Source organism: Kryptolebias marmoratus, linkage group LG20, assembly GCF_001649575.2.
Source record: "Kryptolebias marmoratus isolate JLee-2015 linkage group LG20, ASM164957v2, whole genome shotgun sequence".
NCBI lineage: Eukaryota > Metazoa > Chordata > Actinopteri > Cyprinodontiformes > Rivulidae > Kryptolebias > Kryptolebias marmoratus.
This window is the reverse complement of record NC_051449.1, coordinates 26,835,653-26,860,610: the sequence shown is the minus strand read 5'-3', so window position 1 is coordinate 26,860,610 and position 24,958 is coordinate 26,835,653. Positions and strand designations below refer to the sequence as shown.

Sequence of the window (24,958 nt, the reverse complement as noted above, 5' to 3'; positions counted from 1 at the left end):
GCGCGGAGACGCAGGGGGAATATAAGTATAAGTCATTGGGGGAACCGTATCTGATGGGGGAACGCGGCTCGACGTAACAGCAGCAACTCGAGCACATTGCTGCCTCCTATATGTCAAGAGGACAAATAACACCTTTTCTGTTCAAATTGCCAACCCGTCACAGTGGCGTGTGTGTTGATCAAATTCACCCGCCACTTCAAATATTTACCCGCATTTGGCGGGTGGCGGGTGCTAATTTCCACCCCTGCTTATCTGACAGATAGTTTTTTATCTCTCTGAGAATTAAGTTTGAAACTCCAAGGACAGCATGATGACGTCTTCTAAAACTGGAGAGATCTTCTCACTGTTCAAAAGTGCCTGAAGCTGTGGATTGTTAGACTTAGAAGTCCAACTCAATGCCATTACATGTTTCACACTGTCACAACCCATAGAACTTGGTGTTACTGATACGTCTGAAATGTCTAACTGAAGTTATTTAAACACAACTAGTACCACTTATTGTCCACTTTGATCAGTATTATCCAGAATAAAAATATGATATTTTCAGTGACAAAAGGTGGATTTAAAATTAATTTGAATTCGAAGGTCCAGAATCACTGATGGAGTTGGCGCTAAGCCCTGCTGAAGAAGCAGAGCTGTTACAACTGAGCACTAATCAGATGCTGAAAAGGAGACAATAATGCATGCTGCTCTTCATTCTAGATACACTTTTCTGAATATCCTGTCCTAAGACAAGTATCCCATTGCTCATTCCCTTTACAACTACTTACAATTGTGAGGCAGGATTTTGTTCTCACAAAATTAAAGAAGAAATACAGAAACTGGCTGATAGCTGCACCTGAAATGCATGTTGTGCTGTCTTCTTGTACACCAATATCAAAACCCAAGCAAGCTCATCTCTTACATTAAAGGGGAAATGAAAAGTGTTTTGAAGCTAACATAAATCAAAAGAAAGTCATAAAAGGTGCTTGTTTTCAGTCTATGATTTAAAAAAATTACACTACTTTAAAATTAATAATCAAAGATCAAAAAAATTACTAGACTCTCTTTGGCATTTTCCATGATCACTCAGAAGCATGACTATCCAGTGCCAAACACAGGAATGCAAACAAGGCAGTAAATAGTAAATACAGATACTGTGGGGATAAAATGGCTCAGTATGTTGCAATTAATTCTATAAACCAATACAAAACTACAACAGCTGTTTCATTCTTCAGCTTCCCAAAGCACCAAAAAGTTTGATGGATGTGGTTAGTTTAGTTCCTGGTGAAAATTACAACCCAAAGTCTGGTGACTGACTGTGCCGTTAATGTTTTGAAGAAGACCACTTGAAATACAAGCCTTCAATAGAAAGACAACAGTCTTCGAGGAGTTTCCGATCTGGACAGCTAGAGGTAGCTGGTACCCACAGACGGTGTGACATCATTGTAAAGCTTGGGGGTTCCCCTTGTGAAATGTGGGGCTCGAGTTCATGACAGCGTCACTCCAGACCAAAAAAAAAGAAAAAAAGTATTTTCAAACTGGTTCTCTTATTAACAAAATTTGTTTCTTTTTCTGCTTTCATTTTCACTGACAAACAAACCTCCTCAGTGTCCTACAGCGGTCTGCCACAGCTGGCCGCAGCACCTTCTACATTACCAGCCAAGGAGGTAATACCACCCACACAATCACCCCACTTCAGGATTTTGACACAAAAAAATCGAAAAGCAAGTCATTAATCTTTTAATTCAGATAAATGGACCACTGTAGTGTTTTATGATAGTGTTTAACTAAAAGAAAAACAAACTTCAATAAAAGAAAAAAACTCAATATTTTGATATTTTATTTCATTTTCCCTTAAACAATGTAGATGGACAAAATTTGGCTTACAGCATGATTGTATTGTTTGATTGGATTGTTGCATTGACACCTAAATGTAAATCTTCTTATCATTATTAGTAATTCAAAAATTTTTTAAAGAAGAAGCATGCGTTTGATACCACTGGATGTATTATTTTAATGCTTCTGCTAAAAACTAGTGTTATATTGAAGAATGCATTTTTCTGTTTTATAAATGGGAAGAAAAAACGAGAGCTTAAAAATGCTGCCTTGTTTTAAACTTTTTCTGTTTTTTAATCCCAAATACACATTCATTGTACAATAAAATTGCCCAAAATATCATACAATTTTACTAATTTTGAGCGTAAGTTCTCCTTACAGAAGGAAGAAATTTGTTCTAAAACGGCTATCAATGGCCATTCCTAAAGCCAATATAATAACACTGCTCAGCACTGAACATTATACAACTGTCTACTGATGGTGATTTTCTAATAAACTAATTGAGACAAGAAGCGGAAAAAATAGAGGCAAAATGAAGAGAAGCAAACTCCACAGGGTTATATAGAAAAAGCAAGAATAATGATTGACAGCTGAGTCTCCCCAACCAGTGTTTTTTTTATCACTTCCTGCTGCAGAAGTCAGAGCCATATATGCCCGACATGTACGGTTGATGCTGTTTGTGTAGGCGGAAGGAGGAATGAAAATAGGGCTGAGATCAAGTTATTTTAGGCCAAATGGAAAGCTGGCAAACAAAAAGCTTTTGAGTCATCTCTGAGGGTGGATACCAGAACCGGAGGCAGAGAGGATATTCAGCGTAGCCCCAGGGAACACACTTTTATACAAGTATCGACTTACTGTCACAGTCTAAAGTGATGGACATGAAATTGTATAAAATGGTGGGGCTTGTTTTAAAAGGAATGTCTGCATTTGTTCTGAATGTATGAAGGAGGCATACCTCAGTGTGAGGTACATGCCTGGTGACATAGTAATGCACAAGAACAAGGTACTTTTCCTGTTTACACAACATAGGTTCTTCTGTACATTTGAAATGATGGAGTTGTAGCCGTTTAGTTCAAACCTTGGAAATGACATTGTGTGCAAAATCATATGATATGACAAGTCACGCTTAGAGTATGTGTCGTGAATCGATCTCAGCTCGGACTACACCAAATTTTAGCTCAGTAAATGTAAAATTAACTGCGTTACAGCCACTTTTGCATAGGCTAATGCCAATTACATGTGCTGTATGTCAAACTGGATTAATTCCAAAAGTTAATCTGTTGTAAATATACATACATCCAATGATAGTTTTCTACAACTTTCATTAAAGTTCATCCAGTTGTTCTTGAGATATTTTGCTAACAGACAAACAAGGTTGGCTTCAAATAGTTATTGGCAAAATTTTAAAGAATGATTAGCACTCAGACTACGTGTATTGAGAATCAGTCTCAGCTACTACCACACTGAATTCTAGGTGAATATCTGTAAAACTGACTGAGTTATAGCAACTTTTGTGTTTGCTAAGTTTAAAAAGCTGTGGCAGCCATCTTGAACTGGGTAGACTTCAAAATGTAATCAGCTGTACATGTACACCCAATGATTACTTTCTTACTATTTTATTAAAATCTGTCAACTGGGTTATGAGATATTTTCCTAACAGTCAGACATTCACAGGAAAAAAAACATGTATTGCCCGCTTTTCAGTTATGGGAGATACATCATTATTTTCACCAACAGATTTACTTTACATGGTTTGCAGAGATTAGATTCATGTATATGAGCTTTTGAATTATTATTGATGTGTTCATGTTAATAAATTAATGTTGGGATTATAACTAGCTTACTCTGCTAATTTCTGTTATATTCTATTTCATTCCATTCCATTACACTTTGACAGTATGTGCATTTTGTGCAGCTTGACAGGCAAACTATTTGTTAATTTATTAAAATATAGGACCCATTCATTTTGGATCAACCTTTTGTGTGCAGGCAACATGGCTGCCATGAAATGACACTAAAGATTAAAAATGGAGTAAGGTAGGATTAGAAATATTTGGGACTTCCAGGCAATAATAATGTGTTCATGCCACATTTTATATTCCAAAAATGAAATAACTGTGTTACAGATTTTTTTTTAACTCCCATTCACTGTTTTATCTTCCTGTCTCTCCATGCCTTATGTCTTACCAAAAAAAGAAAAAATGTGTTACTATGGTAACCACAGCAGTATGCACAAAAGAACTGAGAGAAAATAAAATTTGCACGTACTCCACCAACCAAACTCTTTGAGTTTGACATTAGTTTGCAATTTTTTTCATACTAACATAGATGTGAGCTCAGTGTGCTAAAAATATATATTCAGTCACAATCTGCGGGCAAGAGGAACTACTGTATGAGAGGTGGAATGTGCCACACATTGCCAACTGAAAGAAACACTCCCGTGACATTTATGCCTGAAAAGAGGATGGAGAAGTACATCACCGGCAGATAAATGTTTTTAAAAACATTTGTTTTGCATACAAAAAAGACTTATGCCTAAAAAGATTGACAATTTTAATTTAACAAAGATTTATAATTCAGGACAGTTGTGTTTATTTAGGCTGTTTTTTTTTCAGAAAAGTAATAAATTCACCAAACTATTTCTATCTTCACCAAATGAAATATGTGAGCTCTCAACTCTCAATTTATTTAATAAACACTTAGGGGTGTTGTCAGTGCAGAAACCAAGTCTGTATTCACAATATTGCAGAACTGTAAATTATTCTTATTGTGGTTTTTAAATTTATTTTATTTTATTATTTTGTTTGGTTTGTTCATTTTACCTGTCCAAGGTACAAAAGATGAAAATGTATATTTACTAAATGCTTTTTTTCAATACATGCTATCCATGTTTTAAAGTAAATAAACTTTAAACTTGAAGACAGAGATCTACCACTGTCCTTTTTGAGCTTAACTACCACAACTACTTTTGAAGTAATGTGTTTTCTTGCTAATAGTTTATAACATAATTTAAACTGTATTTCATACAATTTTAACAGTTTAAACTTTAAATTCAGAGTGCAACATACATAGTACAGGTGTCCTTAGTAAATGTCCATCTTTTATAAATACTGCTGAGGAGCTGCCATCACATTGCCACCAATAGGTGTTTATTCTGTGACATTGCTGCTACTTTGCCGTGAATCTAGAATTCTACAATTGTGCCACTCAAGATGGCTGCATGTTGGAGTAGCTCTGTTACTTTCATTCTGAAATATTGCTTTTGAAAATCTTAATTCCTCTTTTTTTCTGGAGGTAAATCCTTTTTTAGGATGATTATTTCTTTTGGTATTCAATGCTGTGCAGGTGGGAGGATTTTTTTTTACTGAAACCTTTTTACTTTAGGACATTTGTTATGATGCACAACCAGGGCTCTCAAGTCTCACGCATTGACCGTGAGACACACGCATTTCGTGAAGTGCACACGCTCACACATCACACTTTATATTTCTCATGCAAAAAAAAAATACACACACGGCCTTTTTGTCACTTTAATGCTATATTTAGTGAGTTTTCAGATCCCTCTAGCATTTTTTTAAAGCGACTAGCGACAAATCTACTGTCTTTGGCGGCTAAATGTGTGAAAGCATTCATTCTGCAGCGTGCCGTAAGCCCCGCCCACTTCCCCATCACTGACAGCTGTCAATCTCACAGCAGAGCTCGAGCACGCACGGGAGCGCAATTGTTTTTGTGTGAGTCGTGTTGTCATCTGATGACAGGGAGCTAAAGATGGAGAGGCAGAAAACTGAAGAGGCAGAACGATAAAGATGTAGGCAAGAAAGAAAGCTTTTCAAAGTGGTTGAAAGACAGCAGGAAGTTCTGTCTGAGCATCAAGAGGAGGCCTGGAAATGTTCAGGTTAGCTAAAGGTACTAATTACTAATTAATAACAAGTTACAACTTACTGATTAGTATTTACAATATAACAGCTGAGAGGTTGGAGAGAAAGAATCAGGACAGCCAGGAGAAGGAGACAGGTTGGACTAATGTTAGCTAGAAGTGAAGAAACAGCCACTTAATACCAAATTATTTATTTTTAAGTATTGTTTATGTGCATTAGCAAGATGTGTAATTTATTCAAAGCTAAATAATAATACTTGCTTGACTATATGACTTAGAGGAGAAAAACACAAGTAAGGAATGAAGGAGACAGACATGAGGTCAGTGATCAGCTGCTGCAGAGGAGAGCAGAGATGACATCAAGTAGGAATAATTCAGCTAGTGAGGCCACAAAAACCTAGATGCCCAGGAGGGTTTGAATTTCTGCTGACCACCACTGTGTCAGTTTGGGAAAAATGGTGCAGGCAGACATTGCAAGACCAACACCACAGAGGAGAGAGTGGACAAGAGAGGTGAAGAAGATGATGATGAGGGAGAGGAACAGAGAGGTGCAGAGGAGAAGGTTGGGGCAAGACCTTACTCAGAATATATATACACGACACAAAACTGTCTTTTGGTTCAATTTGATATTCTAAGAAATGTATTTATGTAGTGTGGGATCAGGCAAAGAAATAAAGTTATAAAATTATTTTATAAAGTTAATTTGTAGTTCTAAACATATTTTGAGTGTTTTTTACTCATTTTTTGTCTTGCCACCGTTGATATTCCTCTCTCCTACAGCCTGATCAACATCACCAAATATGCAAATTAGGTGATGACGTCATCTAACAACTCCTAGCAGCTCAAAATCTCACTCCAAGATCAGATCAAAACTTGAGAACCCTGTGCATAACCATAACAACAAGGTGTTTTTTTATTTTTACATCCAGGTGCAGTTGATTAACATCTTTCACTCTTCAGTGTTAAACGTAAAGAACCCTGTCCAGTCATTGCCAGAACCAAGCAGACTGCCCATAAATCCACCAGAGGTAAAGCTTCCAGGAAGCAGCTCACCTCCAAAGCCGACCAACAAGAGTGCCCTGACCACCGGCGGAGTGAAGAATCCTCACTTCTACAGGCCCGGTACCAGGGAGCTCCGCCACTACCAGGAGTCCACCAAGCTGTTCATTCGGAAGCTGCCCTTCCAGGGCCTAGTCCAAGAAATCGCCCAGGACTTCAAGACCGACCTGCGCTTCCAGAACTCGACTGCCTTGGCTCCGCAGGAGGCCAGCTAGGCTTACCTGGTGGGGCTCTTCAAGGACACCAGGACATCTGGACACAACTAGACAGACCGCTACAAGAGATCCTTCCTACCCACAGCCATCAGTATCTATAACAACTCTTTAACTAAACCAGGATAATGAGCTAAAACAACATTTAGTTTCCCTTTAGGATTAATAAAATATTTTTGAGTTTGAATTGCTCCTATTAATCTCAATCAAAAATTCAGATGCTCTGACTACAATGTGAGGCTTAGGCTCAGAATTATCGCACTCCAGCCCAACATACTACTGTATTCCCAGTGCAGCCCAGAGCATCATCTACAGAATCTCTAAAATGACAACACATATTTCAGCATGTTAGTTTATTCTGCTTATCTGAGTGAATTTATGTGATTTTATGTAATTTTAAATTATTTTTAAAAAGCGACAAGATGTCATGAAAGTACTTTAGATCAGCCCATATTTACAATTAAAGGCCTAACATTACACAACAGTTTTACACTAAGACCATCTATGTTTATGTCTATGTCTATGTCTCTGCCATTGTGTCCTTGGGCAAGACACTTCACCTGCCTTGCCTACTAGTGGTGGTCAGAGGGTTCTGTGAAACAAACAACCATTCACACTCCCCCCATACATCTAGTGCCAATTCAGAGTTACCAATTAACCTAATAAGTATGTTGTTGCTCTGTGGGACAAAACTGGAGTACCTAGAGATAACCCCCACATGAATGTGGGGAACATGCAAACTCCACACGGAAAGGCTAGGAGGCGACCTGCGGCCTTCTTGCTGTAAGGTGACAGCTCAAACCACTGCACTACCATTCCACCCTTAATGCAAGCAATTATTGCCAAAGTTTTAAGCAAAAACATTGCACAATGTGTTGCACTGAATGCAGTTGTACTTGTAGATGTACATCAAATGATAACTTTTAGAGACTTTCATTAAAATCCATCCAGTGGTTCAAGAGACGTTTTGGAAAACAACAGACACATAAATACACACACATGCACACACACTGTGTGGGAGATTGCTGTGATTAGTCCTGGATTCTTTAGCCACGGAGAACTGGTGTTATGTGATACCTCCTTCTCTAGTATGGTCATTTGCCAGCTTTGAGCAGGTAAGGTGTGGTAAGGAAAACCCCTTCATTCTTTTTGTTTCTACTTTTCTAGTGTACCTTTCTTAGGCAGGGTGCCAGAGCTATCAGTCATGGTTTAGAAGTCTCTAAAACAGAGAACGGACCGATGAATTTAGGGGTCAGTTTCTTGGGTGTGTCTTTAATGTTAATGTCGCATGTAGACAGCCATACCTTTTGGCCAATGCAGTAAGTAGAAGCAGTGGAGCGATGGCAGTCTGCAAATCTCTTATTTTGTTGAGTGGTTCTCAGAAGGGCTTCTCTGGTTTGTTTCCAGAATCGACGATATCGGCAGAGATGGATTTGGACAGAGGGAACCAGGACCTCAGTTTCCTGACTAAGGAAAAGAGGAGGATTATACCCTAGAGAGGCCTCAAAAGGTGAGAACCCCGTGGCAGAGGAGGTATGGCAATTATGTGTGTACTCCACCCAAGGTAAGTGTTTGCACCAAGAGGAGGGATTGTTGTTGATGACATAACGGAGAGCAGATTCCAACTCCTGATTACATCTTTCCTGTTTGTACGTTAGATTGTGGGTGATAGCCAGAGGTGCGACTGACCTGTGCCCCCGGGGCGTTGCAAAAGCCTTCCAAACTTGAGAAATAAACTGATATATTATGTCCAAGGGGGTGCCATGCAGACGGAATACATTGCAGACTAGGAGCTAAGCGGTTTCAAAAGCGGTGGGTAGCTTGGCTAGGGGAATGAAATGTGCAGCTTTGGAAAATCTGTCCACGATGATGAGTATGACGGTGTTACCTTCTGAGGGGGGTAGGTGATGAAGTCCAAGGCGATGAGGGACCAAGGACATGCTGGACTGGGTAGTGGTTGGAGATGACCGGCCGGAGGTTTGTGGTTGCTCTTGTTTCTTGCTCAGGTGGGACAGGCTGTGACAAAGTCTTTTATGTCAGAGGTCATAGTAGGCCACCAAAAATGTCTCTTAGTGAAGGTTAGCATGCAAGAGATACCAGAATGACAGGTAAACTGATGGTTATGAATCCAGTCCAGAACCTTGCTGATAATAGATTTGGGAATTAATTTTTTTACCTGCGGGACCTGTGCTGGGGTCCTGTTCAGTTTGCAGTGCTTCGGAAATAGTGTTCTCAATGTCCCAGGTAAGTGCCCGCAAGACGCAAGTGGATGGTATGATATTGGTATTGGCCTTGGAGGTCTCTGAGGAGGAGTACTTTCTAAAGAGAGCATCAAATTTGATATTCCTTGAACCGGGTCTGTAAGTAATAGCAAAATTGAATTGAATTGAATTGAATTGAATTGAATTGAATTGAATTGAATTGAGCGAAAAACAACGACCACCTGACCTGTGTGGGGTTAAGTCTCTTGTCAATTTGTAAGTAGGTGAGATTTTTTGATCGGTCCAGATGATGAATGGGATTTCAGAACCCTCAAGCCAATGTCTCCATTCCTCAAGTGCTAGTTTAATAGCTAGCAGTTCTCCGTTACCTACATCATAGTTTTGTTTAGAGGGTGATTATCACTGGGAGAAAAGGCACAAGGGTGGATCTTGTTCTCACTACTCGACCGTTGAAACAAAACAGCCCCCACCCCCGAATCTGATGCGTCCACCTCAACAATAAATTGTTTTCCTGGATCAGGATGGCACAGTATAGGAGCCGAGGAAAAAAGAGCCTTTAACTCACCAAATGCGCTGTCTGCCTCAGGAGTCCAAGTGAAAGTTCGGAAGGTGGACGTGAGCTGGGTCAATGGGGAGGCCACGCGACTGTAATTCTTGATGAATCGTCTGTAGAAATTTGCAAACCCCAGGAATCGATGCAGCTCCTTGCGATTAGAGGTAATAGGTCATTCAGTGACCGCACAAAATTTTTCTGGCTCAGTCCGGTATTGGCCCCTCTCGAAAATAAAGCCCAAGAAGGAGCAGAGGATACATGAAAGTCGCACTTTTCAGCCTTTATAAACAACTGATTTTCATACAGTCTTTGCAGGACGGCACAGACATGGGCTGCATGTTGTTTCTGGTCATGGGAAAAAAAATCAAAATATCATCCAAATAAACGAATACAAAATCATTCAAAAAATCCCTGAGGACATCATTGATTAAGGTTTGAAAAACAGCCGGGGCATTTGTGAGCCCAAACGGCATCACCAAATACTTGAAATGCCCTAAGGGGGTCTTAAAAGCCATTTTCCAATCATATCCTTCTTTTATTCGAACCAGATGGTATGTATTTCTGAGGTCTAATTTGGAGAAGATCGTAGCAGAATGGAGTCATTCATGAACGGAATCAATTATAGGGAGTGGGTACTTATTTTTAATGGTGATCTGATTGAGTCCTCAAAAATCGATACAAGGTCAAAGGGATTTGTCTTTCTTTTCGACAAAGAAAAACCCTGCCCCTAGGGGAGATGTGGATGGCTGAATTATTCCAGAAGACAGTGAGTCTTTAATATAGTCTCTCATAGCTTCCCTCTCCAGGCCAGAAAGGTGAAAAAGGCGACTGGAAGGGAGTGATGCACCAGGTAGTAACTCAATTGAGCAGTCGTAAGGTCTGTGAGGAGGGAGAGAAAGGGCTTTCTGTTTACTGAATACCGCTAAGTCGTTATCAATTTGAGACACCTTGTGCCCCTTTTCCAGTGGCTCTAAAGGTCCCGGCTCCACTCTACTCGGCTCGCTTTGCGAGCGTTTCCACGGGCCTTTTTCAAGGCCAGCCCCGGCAATTTTTGGTCCTGCTTCAAAGGAGGGTCCAACCGGGCGGCCCTGCTTTCGTGGGTGACGTAAGCTAGCTCCTGTTCACTCATTGGTCGTGGGTGTGGTCAGATTGAAGCGTAAGAAGAGTGAAGAAAACACCGATAGACAATTTTGGAACGGTAGCGAAGTAATAGGACTATAAACAACAGCGTTAGCTTACCCTGCAATGTTTGTCCCCCAGGCGCTGTAAAGCCTAAAATGTCCGGTAGATAACAGCTGTCCGACTCCGTGCAACAATCGCGGCATCCAGAGCTTTTCTTCCACTGCGCCTCTCTTCCTGAAGTCTCAGGAAAATCCCCGGAAGCTCAAAAAACAGCAACAACACAGGGCCAAAGTTGTCCATAGCTCTTCCGTTGTTTACACAAATGCCGTAGCGCGCGGTGCGGCTTTGGACCCCGCCTCCCCCCTCCCACCAACACAAGGTGGCTTTCCTCTGCTACCAAGCAGACTGGCGGGTGGAACGCGATGCATTGTTTACAGAGCCGAGCAGAGTAGAGTGGAGTGGAGCGGGGCTGCTCAAGTAGAGTCAATGGAAAAGGGGCATTAGTCAGATCAACCTCCTCAGTCGGTTCATCTCCCTTTTTACCCGGGGGAACACTGGCAGATCTTAGACAATGTTGCAGACAAGACTTACTCCATGACTCAACTCACTTCTCTGGCCAATTAAACACAGGATTATGGATTTGCAGCCACAGAAAGCCAAATATTAGTTCAACATTTGGCAACCTCCTTGTGCTGGAGAGGGTGATCAAAGACAGGAAATGAGGTGTCGGGGCATGAAGGGGTGGCGGCAAGTGGGTTGACTGGAGTCACAGGCAACCGTGTCCCTAATTTTTCGTCTATGAAGACAATGCGGTGAACTTGATTCAATACAGAACTAGTATTTTGCTGGACTTGGAATAACTGCTGGAGAAGTGATTCATATTGGTCTAACCAATTTTCAAGGCTGATTAAAGTGTTCGCAGTCTGTCCGCCACTGGAACTGCTCTTTGACATTTTGTCTGGCTGGAGCATTCTGTCAGGTTTTACAGAACAGTCAAATGTGAGCAGTTCGGCGACAGACAGACTCAGGAGGCAATGGTAAAGGTAAGTGATTTTATTTACAGTGCAAAGGAAGACAAGTATCCAGCTCTGGAAGGGAAGGTGGGTGGTAAATATGGGTAACGGCAGCAGTTAAGTAACATTTCCAAATTTAATGGTGGATGTTTCTTCTTTACTGGTTTGTGGAGAGGACTCAGCACGAGAGGCGAGAGGCGTGTTCTCAAATGGAGGTTCTCCAGGTTAGTTGATCCCCCGATGTGTGGGTAAGTACTTGCAGGTTCCACTGACAGGTTGGTTCCTTGAAGGAGGCAGACAGGCAGCAGTGCAGACCGATTCAGGTGAGTGGCTCTCGGGGTACTCCTGTATAGAAGTGGCAAGTGACTCAGACCAGACCGGATTCTAGGAAGCAGGTAACTCTAAGAACACATGGAGGACATAAAAAACTAGCAAACACAAGGAGGCAGAATTTGGTAGTGGCCGAGTAGCTTTACCAAAAGCAAGCGATGCTCCAGCGCTGATCTGACCCTCACTGCAGCCTTAAGTACCCAGCAACACTGATGAGCTTAATCCTCCGCAGCTGTGGGTGATTAGTCTGCCAACCAATCAGGGACTGGAACGGGTAACCAGAAACCAAACTCACAGAACACCACAGATCTTCCTTCATTTCACCTTTGTGTTGTTCTGAAGGCTTGCTGAGATCACCATGTTTCCTTGATCTTAGCTTCTAGCCTCCTCTTCTAGTTTTCCATAGCTTATAGTTTAACTTGTAGTCAAGCATGTTGAGGATCAGTGCTTCAGTGGCATGCCAGCCTATTATTATACTGTATACCCAGAAGGTGGATTACAGTACTCAGTCTTGTATTTGCATTTTTTAGCAGGCTTTCAGAGAACACTTTATTACTCAGGCTTGGCAAACAGTGTACGTAGGCTGTAGGTATCTAGCTTCTTCATGATCTTCACTCCCAGGTCGGCCACGCTCATGTTTAGTTTATTAGTTATTCTCAATAGGGCTTGGTGCCCCTGTGGGCATAAAAAATGCTGTTTTATTCAGTTGTACTTTGGATGCGGTTGGATAACTAAAAATAACCTGAAGTAGAACCATATTTTCAACAGAAAATAGATGTCACAATTTTTTTGTTTCTGACTTTTCATAAACTGATTTTTATGATTCAACAATGTCCTTACAACAAAGAAGAGAAAGATGAGAAGAAAAAATGAGACAAGGAGAGTGGAGCGTAGGCTTAACCTTGCTGTTTCTTTGCATCTCTCTCTCTCTCTCTCTCTCTCTCTCTCTCTCTCTCTCTCTCTCTCTCTTTATCTCAGAAGAGATAAGCTCTGTGTTTCTTAGAAATCCAACTCAGGGTTTGTGCATGCCTCGGAAGCCTACAATAGACAGACAGAAAGGAACAGCTCAGTGGTGGGAAGTGTGAAGGAGGTGGGGACGGAAACAACCAGCTGACTGTGAGTGAAGCATGAATCATATCTTCAACACTCATGTCCTCTTGTCACATTGCTCACAAATTATGCAACCTGAATACTTCAGGTTTTCTGAACAGTTTTCTGAAAATGCACTCTCCTGTGGATGAGTAAGTAAAATAATGACAGGCTTTCTATGAAAAGGGAAATAATACTAAATTTCTATATAAATTAGGGGTGGATTATTTAGGTTTTAAGGTCACAGTTTTTGGTTTGGTTCATTTATTTTTTATTTCCACTTTTGTTCTATTTTGTAAACATTCCATAAATACCATTCACCAGTAATAGATAATCCACTATTTACACTTTTTATAATCTTGGCTCTTTCCAAGGACACATATTCATGTAAAAAGTGAATAATTGAAGCAGCTTGGCATTCAGCACATCATTGGGACAGTCTTGAGGAGACGTTGCTAATGTAGTGAATGCTGAGTCAGAATCCCACACTATGTTTTTCTGTTTGTTTTGTGCGTTCTTTTGGACTCAATCTAATGCAATATATTTTCAGCTATTTTAGACATTCAAGTATCAAAATGTTCAGCTCACTCAGAACATTGTGGCTATGACATTCAGTATTTAGTAACTTTTATACTTTTCAAAATATTGAACTTTAATTTTTGTAGCCTTGTGAATAGAGATTAGTTCAAATCCTTTAAGAAGTTGTTGCTGTTTGAAAGCTAACTACTTCAGCATACTTTGTCCTAAAATCTTCATTTAAACTTTAAACAAGTGACAAGACATTGGACTATCACCGGATGATTCAGCTTTTGATACCTTGTACCATTTATCTAAAAATATCATTTAAATTCTATGATTTTTTTGTCCGTTTTTGCTCTCATGCTGTGTTGCTATGGAGATAAAACGTTTAGCTGTGACATCCCCCACTGTAACTGTGAGAGCTGTTTAAACTTACATTTCTTTTCTAATAAACCTTTCCTACTCCCACAACATTTTTACTAAACAAATTTTATAGCAAAATATAGGCATTTCACCCAGTCCTTTTTTTGTATTGTTATAAGACTTATGGTTTTACATCAAATTCCTCTAGAGTACACAGTGTGCACCCTCAAAACCCTAATTAACCACCATTATAGTTCAGCTCTGACTTTTGTCTTCAGAACAGGAAGTAAGGGGTGTTTTTAACTTGTCATCAGTGGTGGCATCTAGGAAGTGGCATGGAGTGGCAGCTGGAAAAAAATATCTTGCCACCCCAGTTTCCCCGCTATTTGTATGATAGATAATATATTTTCTTACATTATGAATAAGGTTGAAAGCCAATGACATATTACTATCCTTATTTATTTATCAAACTGCACTGCATGTAAATGGTCCACAACTTATATAAAGTCTTTTTACAGTTTTTCTCAATTATAGACTGATATCTAATCTCCCATTTATCAATTGTGTGAACATCTGGACAGAAATAATCTGTTTGAGGAGTTTCAGTCAGGGTTTAGAGCTTATCATAGCACAGAAACAGCACTGGTAAAAATTACTAATGATATTTTTATGGCCTCAGACAGTGGACTTGTGTCCATACTTGTCCTGTTAAATCTCAATGCTACATTTAATACAATTGATCACAATATTCTATTACAGAGGCTTGAACATATTTTTGTTATGGTGATGATATTCAGTTATATTTAGCCATTAAATCTGATTAATCCAATGACTTACTTAGATTACAAACATGTCTTAAAGATAAAAACCTGGATAACTCTTAATTTTCTGCTTTTAAACTCAGACAAGACAGATATAGTGGTTTTTGGACCTGAGCATCTTAGGAACAAACTTTACAGCTTTTCACCTTCTCTGGATGGCATTAATTTGGCCTCCAGTTCTAATGTAAAGAACCTTGGTGTTATTTTTGATCAGGACATGTCTTTTAACCCCAACATTTTCTTTTAACATTTTAAAAATGTTCCTAGAACTGTTTTCCTCTACTTTACTCCAAACTTGGTGCTATATAAATAAAGTAAATTAAAATAAATTATATGAGAGGAAGTTCAGTTTTTCTTTATGAACTTAAAAATTTCTAATTTTAATTAATTATTAGATTAAATATGTAAAATGATTGTAAATTTGTCCTATTTGACTCACAAATGGTGATGATTGAAACACTGGTATTGTGTCTGTTATTTTGTTGACAACCTCAATTTTTTTCCCTTGTACTTCCTCAGCCTTCATTCTGCTGCTTTAACACAAGTCAACCTGCTTAGACTGATGTTGTCATGGCAACACTTCACCTAAATGGATGTAGCTTTATTATGTTTTACAGCAGAATGTTTTATTTCACTCATAAAGTTGCAGAGTCTTTATTAAACTCATGTTTTGTTTTAGTGTTTTCATGAAGATGTCATAGTTTGGTATTTTCAGTTTGTTGTTTTTGATTATTGTCTTGTTTCAGTTTAGTTTTCCTGTTCATGCCCTGTCACTCTCCACCTCCCCAGTACTTTTCCTGTTAGGTCTGCCACGCCCATCTCCACCTGCTTGTAATTATTCTCACTCACCTGTGTCCATTTTCCTCATTATCCTCTGTCTTTAAGAACCGGTCTTTCTCATTTACTACTCACTGGATCATTCCGCTTTGTCTGCTCTTTGCCATGCCATGTCTTGCCTTGCATCTCGTTTTGGATTTTGTTAGTGTTAGTTCTGCTGCCTCGTCAGCCCTTTTGTTTTTGTCTGTTTATTTAAGTAATAAATGAGTTTTCATTTTTCTTCCACCAAGAGTCTGCGTTCTGGGTTCGCCGCCATAGTCCCACCTTCTGACAGAAGAACAGTTTGTTGAAGGTTTGCTCCCTCTCACATTTTCATGTGGTTCCAGTCAAGTACCAACAAAAATTACTAAAATCCTAGCTATGCATTTCCCAAATCATAGCTATTGTTCTGCTAAAACTTTGTTTCATGTGGACTTCTTTGTTTCACATCACACAGAAGAGGCTGCAGAAAAATTCTTTCATTGTGAATGTTGTTGAAAAGTGTGAAAAAATATATACATTATAAAAAAAAAACAGATTCTGCAACATTCTGAATTTTCCAAAACATTCCACTTTGGAAGTCTAGTTCAGATATTCCATCATTGCTTTTCTCATGATGAAAGTCATAAAGCTCTAGGTACTGGCAGAAAGCTGTTTTGAAACATGTTCTGAACTGTGAATAAACAGCCCCATTCCTAGTGCCTAGTTGGCACAGTCAACATCATCAATTATGATATGTTGTTAACATCAATATTTTAGTTGACCCATAATTTTTTATGAATTTATCTTTTAACTTCCTAAACATTTTAACAACAGTTTTTTTCCACAATACTATGAACTGTGTACACTAGTCAAGTTTGCCCATCATACCAACTTTGATATCCTAAAATGAAATCCAATTCTAAAATAAATTTATAAAAACCACCAAGTCAAAAATTATTCTAAAGCTGACTGAGAGCAATCATAAATTAATTGAAGGCCTGGCTTTCCCTGAAGGAATACATACTTCCCAACACAGTACATGCCAGCATTTTAAACTAAGATTATCTTATGTTGAGAAATTGCAAAGTTCAATCAATCAATCAATCAATCTTTATTTGTATAGCACTATTACACACAATAAAGTGACTGAAGTGCTTCACAGGTGAAATAGGCAAAAATAGTGAAATAAAGAAATAAAACCACAATGACACAGAATAAAATAAACAATAAAAGCAGAAAGAAATAGTAACATAACCAGCCTAATGCTCCAGCTCCCCAGAAATAAAAGCCAAGGAAAACAAATGAGTTTTAGAAGGGATTTAAAATCACCCAAGCTTCTGGCAGACCTTAAGGAGTGTGGGAGGCTATTCCACAATTTAGGAGCTACAGCTGAAAAAGCTTGCTCTCTTTTAGTCACCAGTTTAGTCTTTGGGACAACTAAAAGGTTTTGGGTTCTGATCTCAGAATCCTACTTGGACTATGTTTATGTAAAAGATCAGTGAAGTAAGACGGTGCCAGACCATAAAATGATTTAAAAACCAAAAGTAAAATCCTAAAAGTTATTCTAAAAGAAACAGGCAGCCAGTGTAAAGAGGATAAAATAGGGGTGATATGCTCACAATGTCTTTTCCCAGTTAGAAGGCATGCAGCAGCATTTTGGACAAGCTGAAGACAACGAAGATGGTTCTGGCTGATCCCACTATAAAGTGAGTTGCAGTAGTCCAGCCTAGCAGTAATGAAAGCATGGATGACACTTTCAAGGGCAGTTTAAGGAAGATAGCACTTAATTTTGTTGATGAACAGCAAATGATAAAAGCTAGACTGGACTACTGCACTAACCTGCTTAGCAAATTTGAGCTCAGTGTCAAATGTAACCCCAAGATTCCTGACAGAATCACAAGCAAGTAAATCAAGAGAGCTAACAGCGCTGTTACATCCTGCCAGCAGGTCAGAATTACCAAAGAAAATAAATTAGATTTTGTTGTCATTTAGATACAAAAAGTTTAACATCATCCAAATGTTGAGATCCCTCAAACAGTTTAGTAGATTTTCAACCGATTGAGTACTTTGAACTTTTAGTGGGAGATACAACTGGATATCATCTGCAAAGCTTCGAAATGACAATTTGTATTTTCTAAAGATGGACCCCAGAGGAAGCAAATACAGAGAAAAATGAATAGGTCCTAAAATGGAACCTTGGGGTACCCCAGACTTAAGAGAAGCCTCAGATGAAAAAAAAACTGGTCTAACCAGACAGAGAATCTTCTGCCGGATGGATAAGACCTAAACCATTTAAGAGCTGTCTCTTTAACACCAATAGACTTCTCCAAGCGATGTAGTAACATCTCATGGCCCACAGTGTCAAAAGCTGCAGACAAATCTAAAAGCATTAAAACAGCATGGTCTCCTCAGTCTGCAGTTAAAAGCAGGTCATTAAGAACTCTAAGAAGCGCTGTTTCTGTGCCTTGACATGATTTAAAACCAAACTAAAGTTTCTCATTTATCCCATGTAGCCGTAGGTGCTCCTGTAATTAGCAATAAACCACCTTCTCTAGTATTTTAGAAAGAAAGGACAATTTAGATATTGGCCTAAAGTTTGACAGAACATTAGGATCCATGTTGCTCTTCTTAAGAAGAAGTTGGATCACAGCGTGCTTAAAGGCAGCTGGGACACAACGTGAAGACAGAGAAGTGTTAATTAAATGAACAATAAATAGACCTACAGCAATCGAAACTTTCAGTAATCTAGATGGAATAGTATCACCCGAACAATATGAAGGGCTAAGATGCTGGACTATTTACAGGATCTCGAAAGGTGGACACAGTTTCAAACTGATTTAAAACAGCAGCAGATACGGGGGTGTCGCGGGATCAGGGGTAGAATGTGGGAGAGCAGACCTGACAGCACTCACTTTATCAATAAATTTTTTTAAAAACCTTTCGCAAATTGAAACAGAAGGAACAAGGCAGGATGAATAACGAGTATTTAGGAGAGACTTAAGTGATTTAAAAATAATTTTAGGTTTGTTGCTGTTTTCAGACACAGTTTTAGTAATAAACTAAGCCTTAGAACGTTTTACAGCAGTCTGATACTCTGCTAAACAGTTTCTCAAGATTTCCAAGGATAAGTGAAGCCTGTCCTTCTTCCATTTCCTTTCAGCGCACCAACATACAAGTCTGAGTATGAGGGTGTAGTCATTTAGCCACGGTTCCATGGGTAACTTACAATTTTTGGTCTTAAGTGAAGGGACAACATCCAGAATGTCTGTACAGACAGTTTTAAAAGCATTAACGAGTTGATCAAAATTTCTATTATGATGATACTCCAAAGAGGAAAAGCAGAGTTCGAGAAAGCAGCAGTAAACTGTGAAGCTGTTGATGCGTTGATCTGCTGCTGGGAGCATACGAGGGCACGCGGGCCAAAAGCAGAAGATAAAAGGCTAAAATCAAATACAACTGGCAGGTGATCAGAAAAACCAGAGTCACATATCTCAGTTACATGATCATCCAAACCAAAAGTAAAAACCAAGTGCAAAGTGTGTCATTTTTCATGTGTGAGAAGAACGTATTAAATTTAAAATGTCTCTAGTTAGGTTCTTGGTTTCACAGTAGATGTGTTAAAATCCCCAACAATTAAAAAAGAATCATAATCTGAAATCATCACTGATAATAAGTCTGCAAATTCCTAAAGGAAGTCACTATTCTTTCCTGGTTTCCTGCAAATAATTGCGCACAGCACCAGAGAGTCACATCTTTTTTCTATTAATTGGACTTCAAAGCTGGAAAAGCTGTCTGCTGGAAGCTGCCTACATGAAAAACACGACCTGAAAACAACAGCGACTCCTCCAACTTTACCTGTCGACCGTGGGGTACTAAAGAAGCCACAGCCTGGAGGGAGAAGTTCTGAAAACGGAATAAAATCACCAAGTCAAAGCCACGTCTCAGTTAAGAACATAAAATCCAACTCTTGTGAAGTAAAAAAGTCATTCAGAATGAAGGTTTTGTTAGCTAAAGATCTAGCATTAACTAGGGCTGAATTAATGATCACATCAGCAGTGATCATAGTCTGATTCAATGGTCGGAGGTTGGCGAACTCCACACTGCGTCTTAGCCACTGGTGTTTGGCACAACGCAGGGCCACCACCAGCAGGTGCACTAGTTCTGCTGCTGTTCCAGGAGCCACAGGCAGGATCTAGACCATTGGAGAAAAACAACTCCAGGCAACCTCCAGATCCCCTCCAGACAACCTCTGTAGAGCCTTCATCCGGACCAGGGCACCACCACACTTTCCCCGTTTCCACGGGCTATTCCTCCATGGAATACATAAAGGCGTATACATGTCAGGAAAAATGGTAAAGTGGTAAGGTGGAGTCCTTAAATTTCCACCTTACAAGAGACTCCTAGTGATATCTAATGTTTAAAAGAGCCTGGCAATTATATACCAGGAAAGCTGACACATCATGCCAGCTAATTAAAAACAATAAAAAACATAGCATGGCAACAAATAAAACCAAAGAGCAGGCTTGACAGACAGCAAGCTGCACACGCTAGCACCATCTTGTCACACCCAGAATCCCAAAGTTTAAGTTGTTTTGGTGGAACCTTGAAAAAAGGTTATGTGTCATGTCATCCATATTGCAAAATCTCATGCTTTGAGTATGTGTTGGGGATGGCGCTCAGCTGCTACTACCACAAGAATTATTAGTTCAATATCTGTAAAACTGACTGAGTCATAGCCAGTTTTGTGTTTTCTAAAGTCACCTGGCTGTAGCAGCCTTCTTGAATAAGGTTGATTCCAAAAAACAATCAGTTGTTTGCACATCTAATGATTACTTTCTCCACATTTCAATAAAATTCATCAAGTGGTCCATGAGATGTTTTTATAACAGACAGAAACACAAATGCACTCATGCACACATTTACACACGCATACACAAACATAGGCAAAAACATTATCATCTGCCTTGACCTTTCAGTTAAATATTTATTGCAGTATATAACACAAAGCTGATAATAGTTTTTTTTGTTACATAGCTTAGATGAATCTCAAGAAACGTTTGAAGATGGGAATTGTTTAAAAACATACTGTTTGATAGTGGGTTTGAACAGACAATCCATTATTAGCTCATCAGTACCGTCAAAGCAGACTCACTTCCAAAATAAGATTTTTAATTTAAAACACTATTTAAACTTTTACATTGCTGTCAGCTTTGCATTATTTCATTATTTTAGTAGAAACATACAGACTGCATCAAAAGTGCTACATCTTGCTGCTGCTGCCACTATTTACACTTGAACATAACCACAGAATTATATGCAAATAACCATGTAATGTGAAATTGATAGAAGTGTAAAGTTTTATAAATAATGCTATGAGATTTTTGAGATTGTACCTGTTTAAAATGGCAGAAATCCCCTACATGTAGGGGGTAAAACATTTTTAGATGCTTCACATCACAGACATGAAAAATTTTGGATTGATTTTTAAAAGTTAAAAAATTAATTTTGTTAAACATGGATTAATCTGTGCTGCCACAGTCAGCAGACTAGTTGCTAAACAGTGCTGTTTAACCTGGCAGAGTGACTGCGGATTCCTGTAATAAAAACATTTTGCAGTAAAGGTGTGTTTTCACATCAATAAATTAGCTTTATCACTGAAACTCTTTAGGGTTTTGAGATATCCCAAATGCATTGATATTCATGTTAAAATAGCATTGCAGCCATCTAAATCAAAATTGTGCCATTGTGCCTAAAGATTCCCATCCCTGTAATCCACTTTGGTTTTAGCTACATTTACACTAAACATTAGCCCTTCAGTCCTTTGTAATTAAACTCTACACTCACCAGCCACTTTATTAGGTACACTTGTTCAATTGCTTTCTAACACAATAGCTAATCAGCCAATCACATAGCAGCAATTTAATGTATTTAGGAATGTAGATGTGGTGAAGACAACTTACTGAAATTCAAACAGGACATCAGAATGGGGAAGAAAAGAGATTTAAGTGACTTTAAATGTGGAATGTGGTTGTTGATGCCAGAGAGGCTGGTCTGAGTATTTCAGAAATTGCTGACCTTCTGTGATTTTCACCCCAACAATTTTTATATATTAGAGGGTTTACAGAGTCCCATTATTTAAGTCCCTTTTTTCCCCAAAAAAGGTTAAAAAACAAAAACAACTGGACTTCTAGGCTGTAGTTGAAGATGTTTTGGCTTTTCATCCAAGGAGCTTTATCAAATCAAAAAGCATATAGTGAGGAGTTCAAACTTTGATAAAGCTCCTTGTGACAAGGTTTGGCTTGGCAGGATTCAGAACGCGCAGACAAAGACAAATTTTTGAGATGTTTATTGTAGACGTTTGGCAAACTGGATTATAGAAACTGGACTCTGCACTCACGTTGTGGCTTGGGAGCTGGACCAGAACAGGTAAGACTGTCGGGGACTGGCGGTTGAGTGCAGCTGGGATGGTCAGATAGGGATTGAGGCGAGAAGGAGAGTCCAGGGCCAGACGAGGTGAACACCAGTGAATCCAAGGTTTGCAGCCAAATCCAGAATCGGGTAATCTAAAAGGCGAGGTCCAGAAACGAGAAGCGAGGTTGGTTACCGTGTGTCAGAGTCCAGGGAGGTATCCGGCAAGGAGAAGGCAAGGCTCGTGGGTCGAAGGTCAGGCATGGGTCTGTGAACTTGGAGTCAGGCAGGAACTGTGGAAAAACGCTGGACATCTACTTGGTCAAGACCGTTCAATAATCTGGCAATTCGAGACTGTGAGCTATGGGCTTAAATACTGGCATGGGCAGGTATAGCTAATGGCTGTGATTATGTTGGCATGGTAACATGGGCGTGGTGTGAGAAACTGTGGAACTATAGAAAGTTACTGAGCTGATGCATGACTGAGAGCAGGAGGCGTGGCAGGAACAGTGGAGCTGTGACACCTTGGATCAGAAACTTAACATTTTCAATTACATAACAGAAGTCCAGTTGTGTTTGTTCTTTAACCTTTTTTTTGATGATTGGATGACTGAGAATCTACACTAGCAAGTCGTCTTCACCTTGTCTACATGCCTAAAGTTGTTGAGTTGCTGCCATGTGATGGGCTAATTGTAATAACAGATAGTTGAACAAGAGGACCTAATAAAGTGGCTGGTAAGTGTAGTTCTCTAAACTGAGGTCATTCAAAGAATTATCTACAAGAGCTAGGGTATAAATTGCTCATAACATTTCCACATAACTATTCAGAATATATTTTTAACCCTCCTGTGGAACTTCGGGCCAAATTGACTCGAAGTTACAAGAGCTTCTCTACCTCTCTTTGTCTTTCTCTCTTTTTTGAGAGCTTCAGGGTGGTTAACAGTTGGAAGAATGTGGCCAAGTTTTAAAAAGAAACTCCATGCTCACTCACCTGTTTTAAATCCTCATCTTTGCATGGTGGTTGCTAACTGGAAGAGGCTGACATCTCTGTATCTGGGCTCACATTTACACCAGTTCTAAAGGAAAAAAAAACAAAGACACTTTAAATCCTCTGAGGCAGCAGTTTAGACAGAAATGCCAAGCACTAGGACCATGTGGCACATCCCTCAAGTTGTGCAAGAGCAGCTTCCCTTGCACTCCAGCAGCCTCCTGCTGCAGCTGAAACAGATAGGATGGAGAATCTCTGTCACTGCCTAGTTTGTTTATAAACAGACAGACTTAATGCAGTGTTCACTAGGTGATTCGTCAACTTTGAAGATGAGAAAAAAAGTTTGAACTTCTCATTAATCCATTATACATAAGGGTGGATTTAAACGTTGGAGGTTAATTGGATTGTGCCATTCACAAGCTCCCTCCCCTTTTCACACAAGAAATGTAAAATCTATGTGTTCATCAGTGTGAGCAACTTTTCTCTGTGATAATTTTTTTTTAAATACACACACAAAGGAGTTTCACTCCAATGTCTTGAGAGTTTCCAGCCACTCAAGACAGGACTGTTAGACATCACACCTACAGTGAACTTAAGTCATTTTATCCAGATTATCTTTTTTGTTCTTTTTATAATTTTAGGGTGAAATGTTTGTAGCTGTCATGTTAGGATTTTTCTTGAGTTTTATTTATTTTTTGTTGTTTTCATTGGAAACCAATAAAACACAAAAACAGCTAGTGATACAAATCTTGATGCTTGATCAGGTTTTTAATTTTGGCCCCTTGACAAAAAAATGGTAATGAATTGGATTTGTACAGCCAATGATTTCTTTTTTTTCTTGAAAATGTCACTAAAATCTGTTCAGTGGTTCATGAGATATTTTGCTAACAGACAAGCAGTGTTTATTTTAACATTTAAGGCCAAAGTTTTCAACAAACATGTTGCACAATGTGTAGTGCTCAGAGTATGTGTTGGGAATGACTCTGAGCTACTACCACATCAAATCTATATCTGTAAAGTCTGAACTACTTTTGTTTGTTCACATCTAATAGCTGTTGTGGCTTTCAGAATTTGGGTTGGCTCCAAAAGCTAATCAGTTGTAAATGTACATCCAGTGATTACTTACTGAGAGTTTCGTTCTGTTCACAGTTCATGTAATATTCAGTTCAATAAATTTCAATTCAATTCAGTTCAGTTCAGTTCAGTTCAATTCCATTCCATTCTATTCAAAATACTTTATTAATCCCAAAGGGAAATTAAATGTTGTTGTAGCTCATTAACCTGTTTCTGTTAAAGAGTTGTTATAGATGCTGATGGCTGTGGGAAGGAAGGATCTTTTGTAGTGGTCTGTCCCAATGTCTCCTCGGTCCTGGTGTCCTCAAAGAGCCCCACCAGGTAAGCCTCGTGACGTGAATGGCTGTTGTCTTTGATAATGTTTTGTGCTCTTTTTTCTTACAGTGTTGTGTTATATGAAGACTGCTGATCGAAGATCAATCCTAATACTCCTCTCTGCAGACTTAATGACTCTTTGGAGAACGTTTCTTCTCTGTCTGGGTAATATTTCCATATTTCCAGGCAGTTATTCTAGCAGTGAGGATGCTCTTCGCCAGTCCTCTGTAGACCTGAGTGACGAGGTGACTACTCACTCCTCCCTTCCTGAGTAGCCTCATGAACTAGAGCCACTGCTGGGCTTTTGCCACTATGGCTGTGGTATTTATGGTCCAGCTTAGAGTCACTTGAAGGCCAAGGAACTTGTTGCTGTTCGC

The 24,958-nt window shown here is 39.3% G+C and overlaps 1 protein-coding gene and 1 pseudogene across 4 annotated transcripts in view; one reads left to right on the top strand and one right to left on the bottom strand.

The window, feature by feature from the left end:
- LOC108246689 (disks large-associated protein 1) overlaps positions 1-24,958 on the bottom strand; it is a 180,725-nt gene that overhangs the window by 141,486 nt on the left and 14,281 nt on the right. For all 4 annotated transcript variants that reach the window (XR_005234583.1, XR_005234582.1, XM_017434353.3 and 1 more), the window contains exon 2: positions 23,196-23,280. The gene's annotated coding sequence lies outside the window, so the exon portion shown is untranslated. The remainder of the gene's footprint in view (positions 1-23,195; positions 23,281-24,958) is intronic.
- LOC108246685 lies at positions 3,846-7,020 on the top strand (annotated as a pseudogene).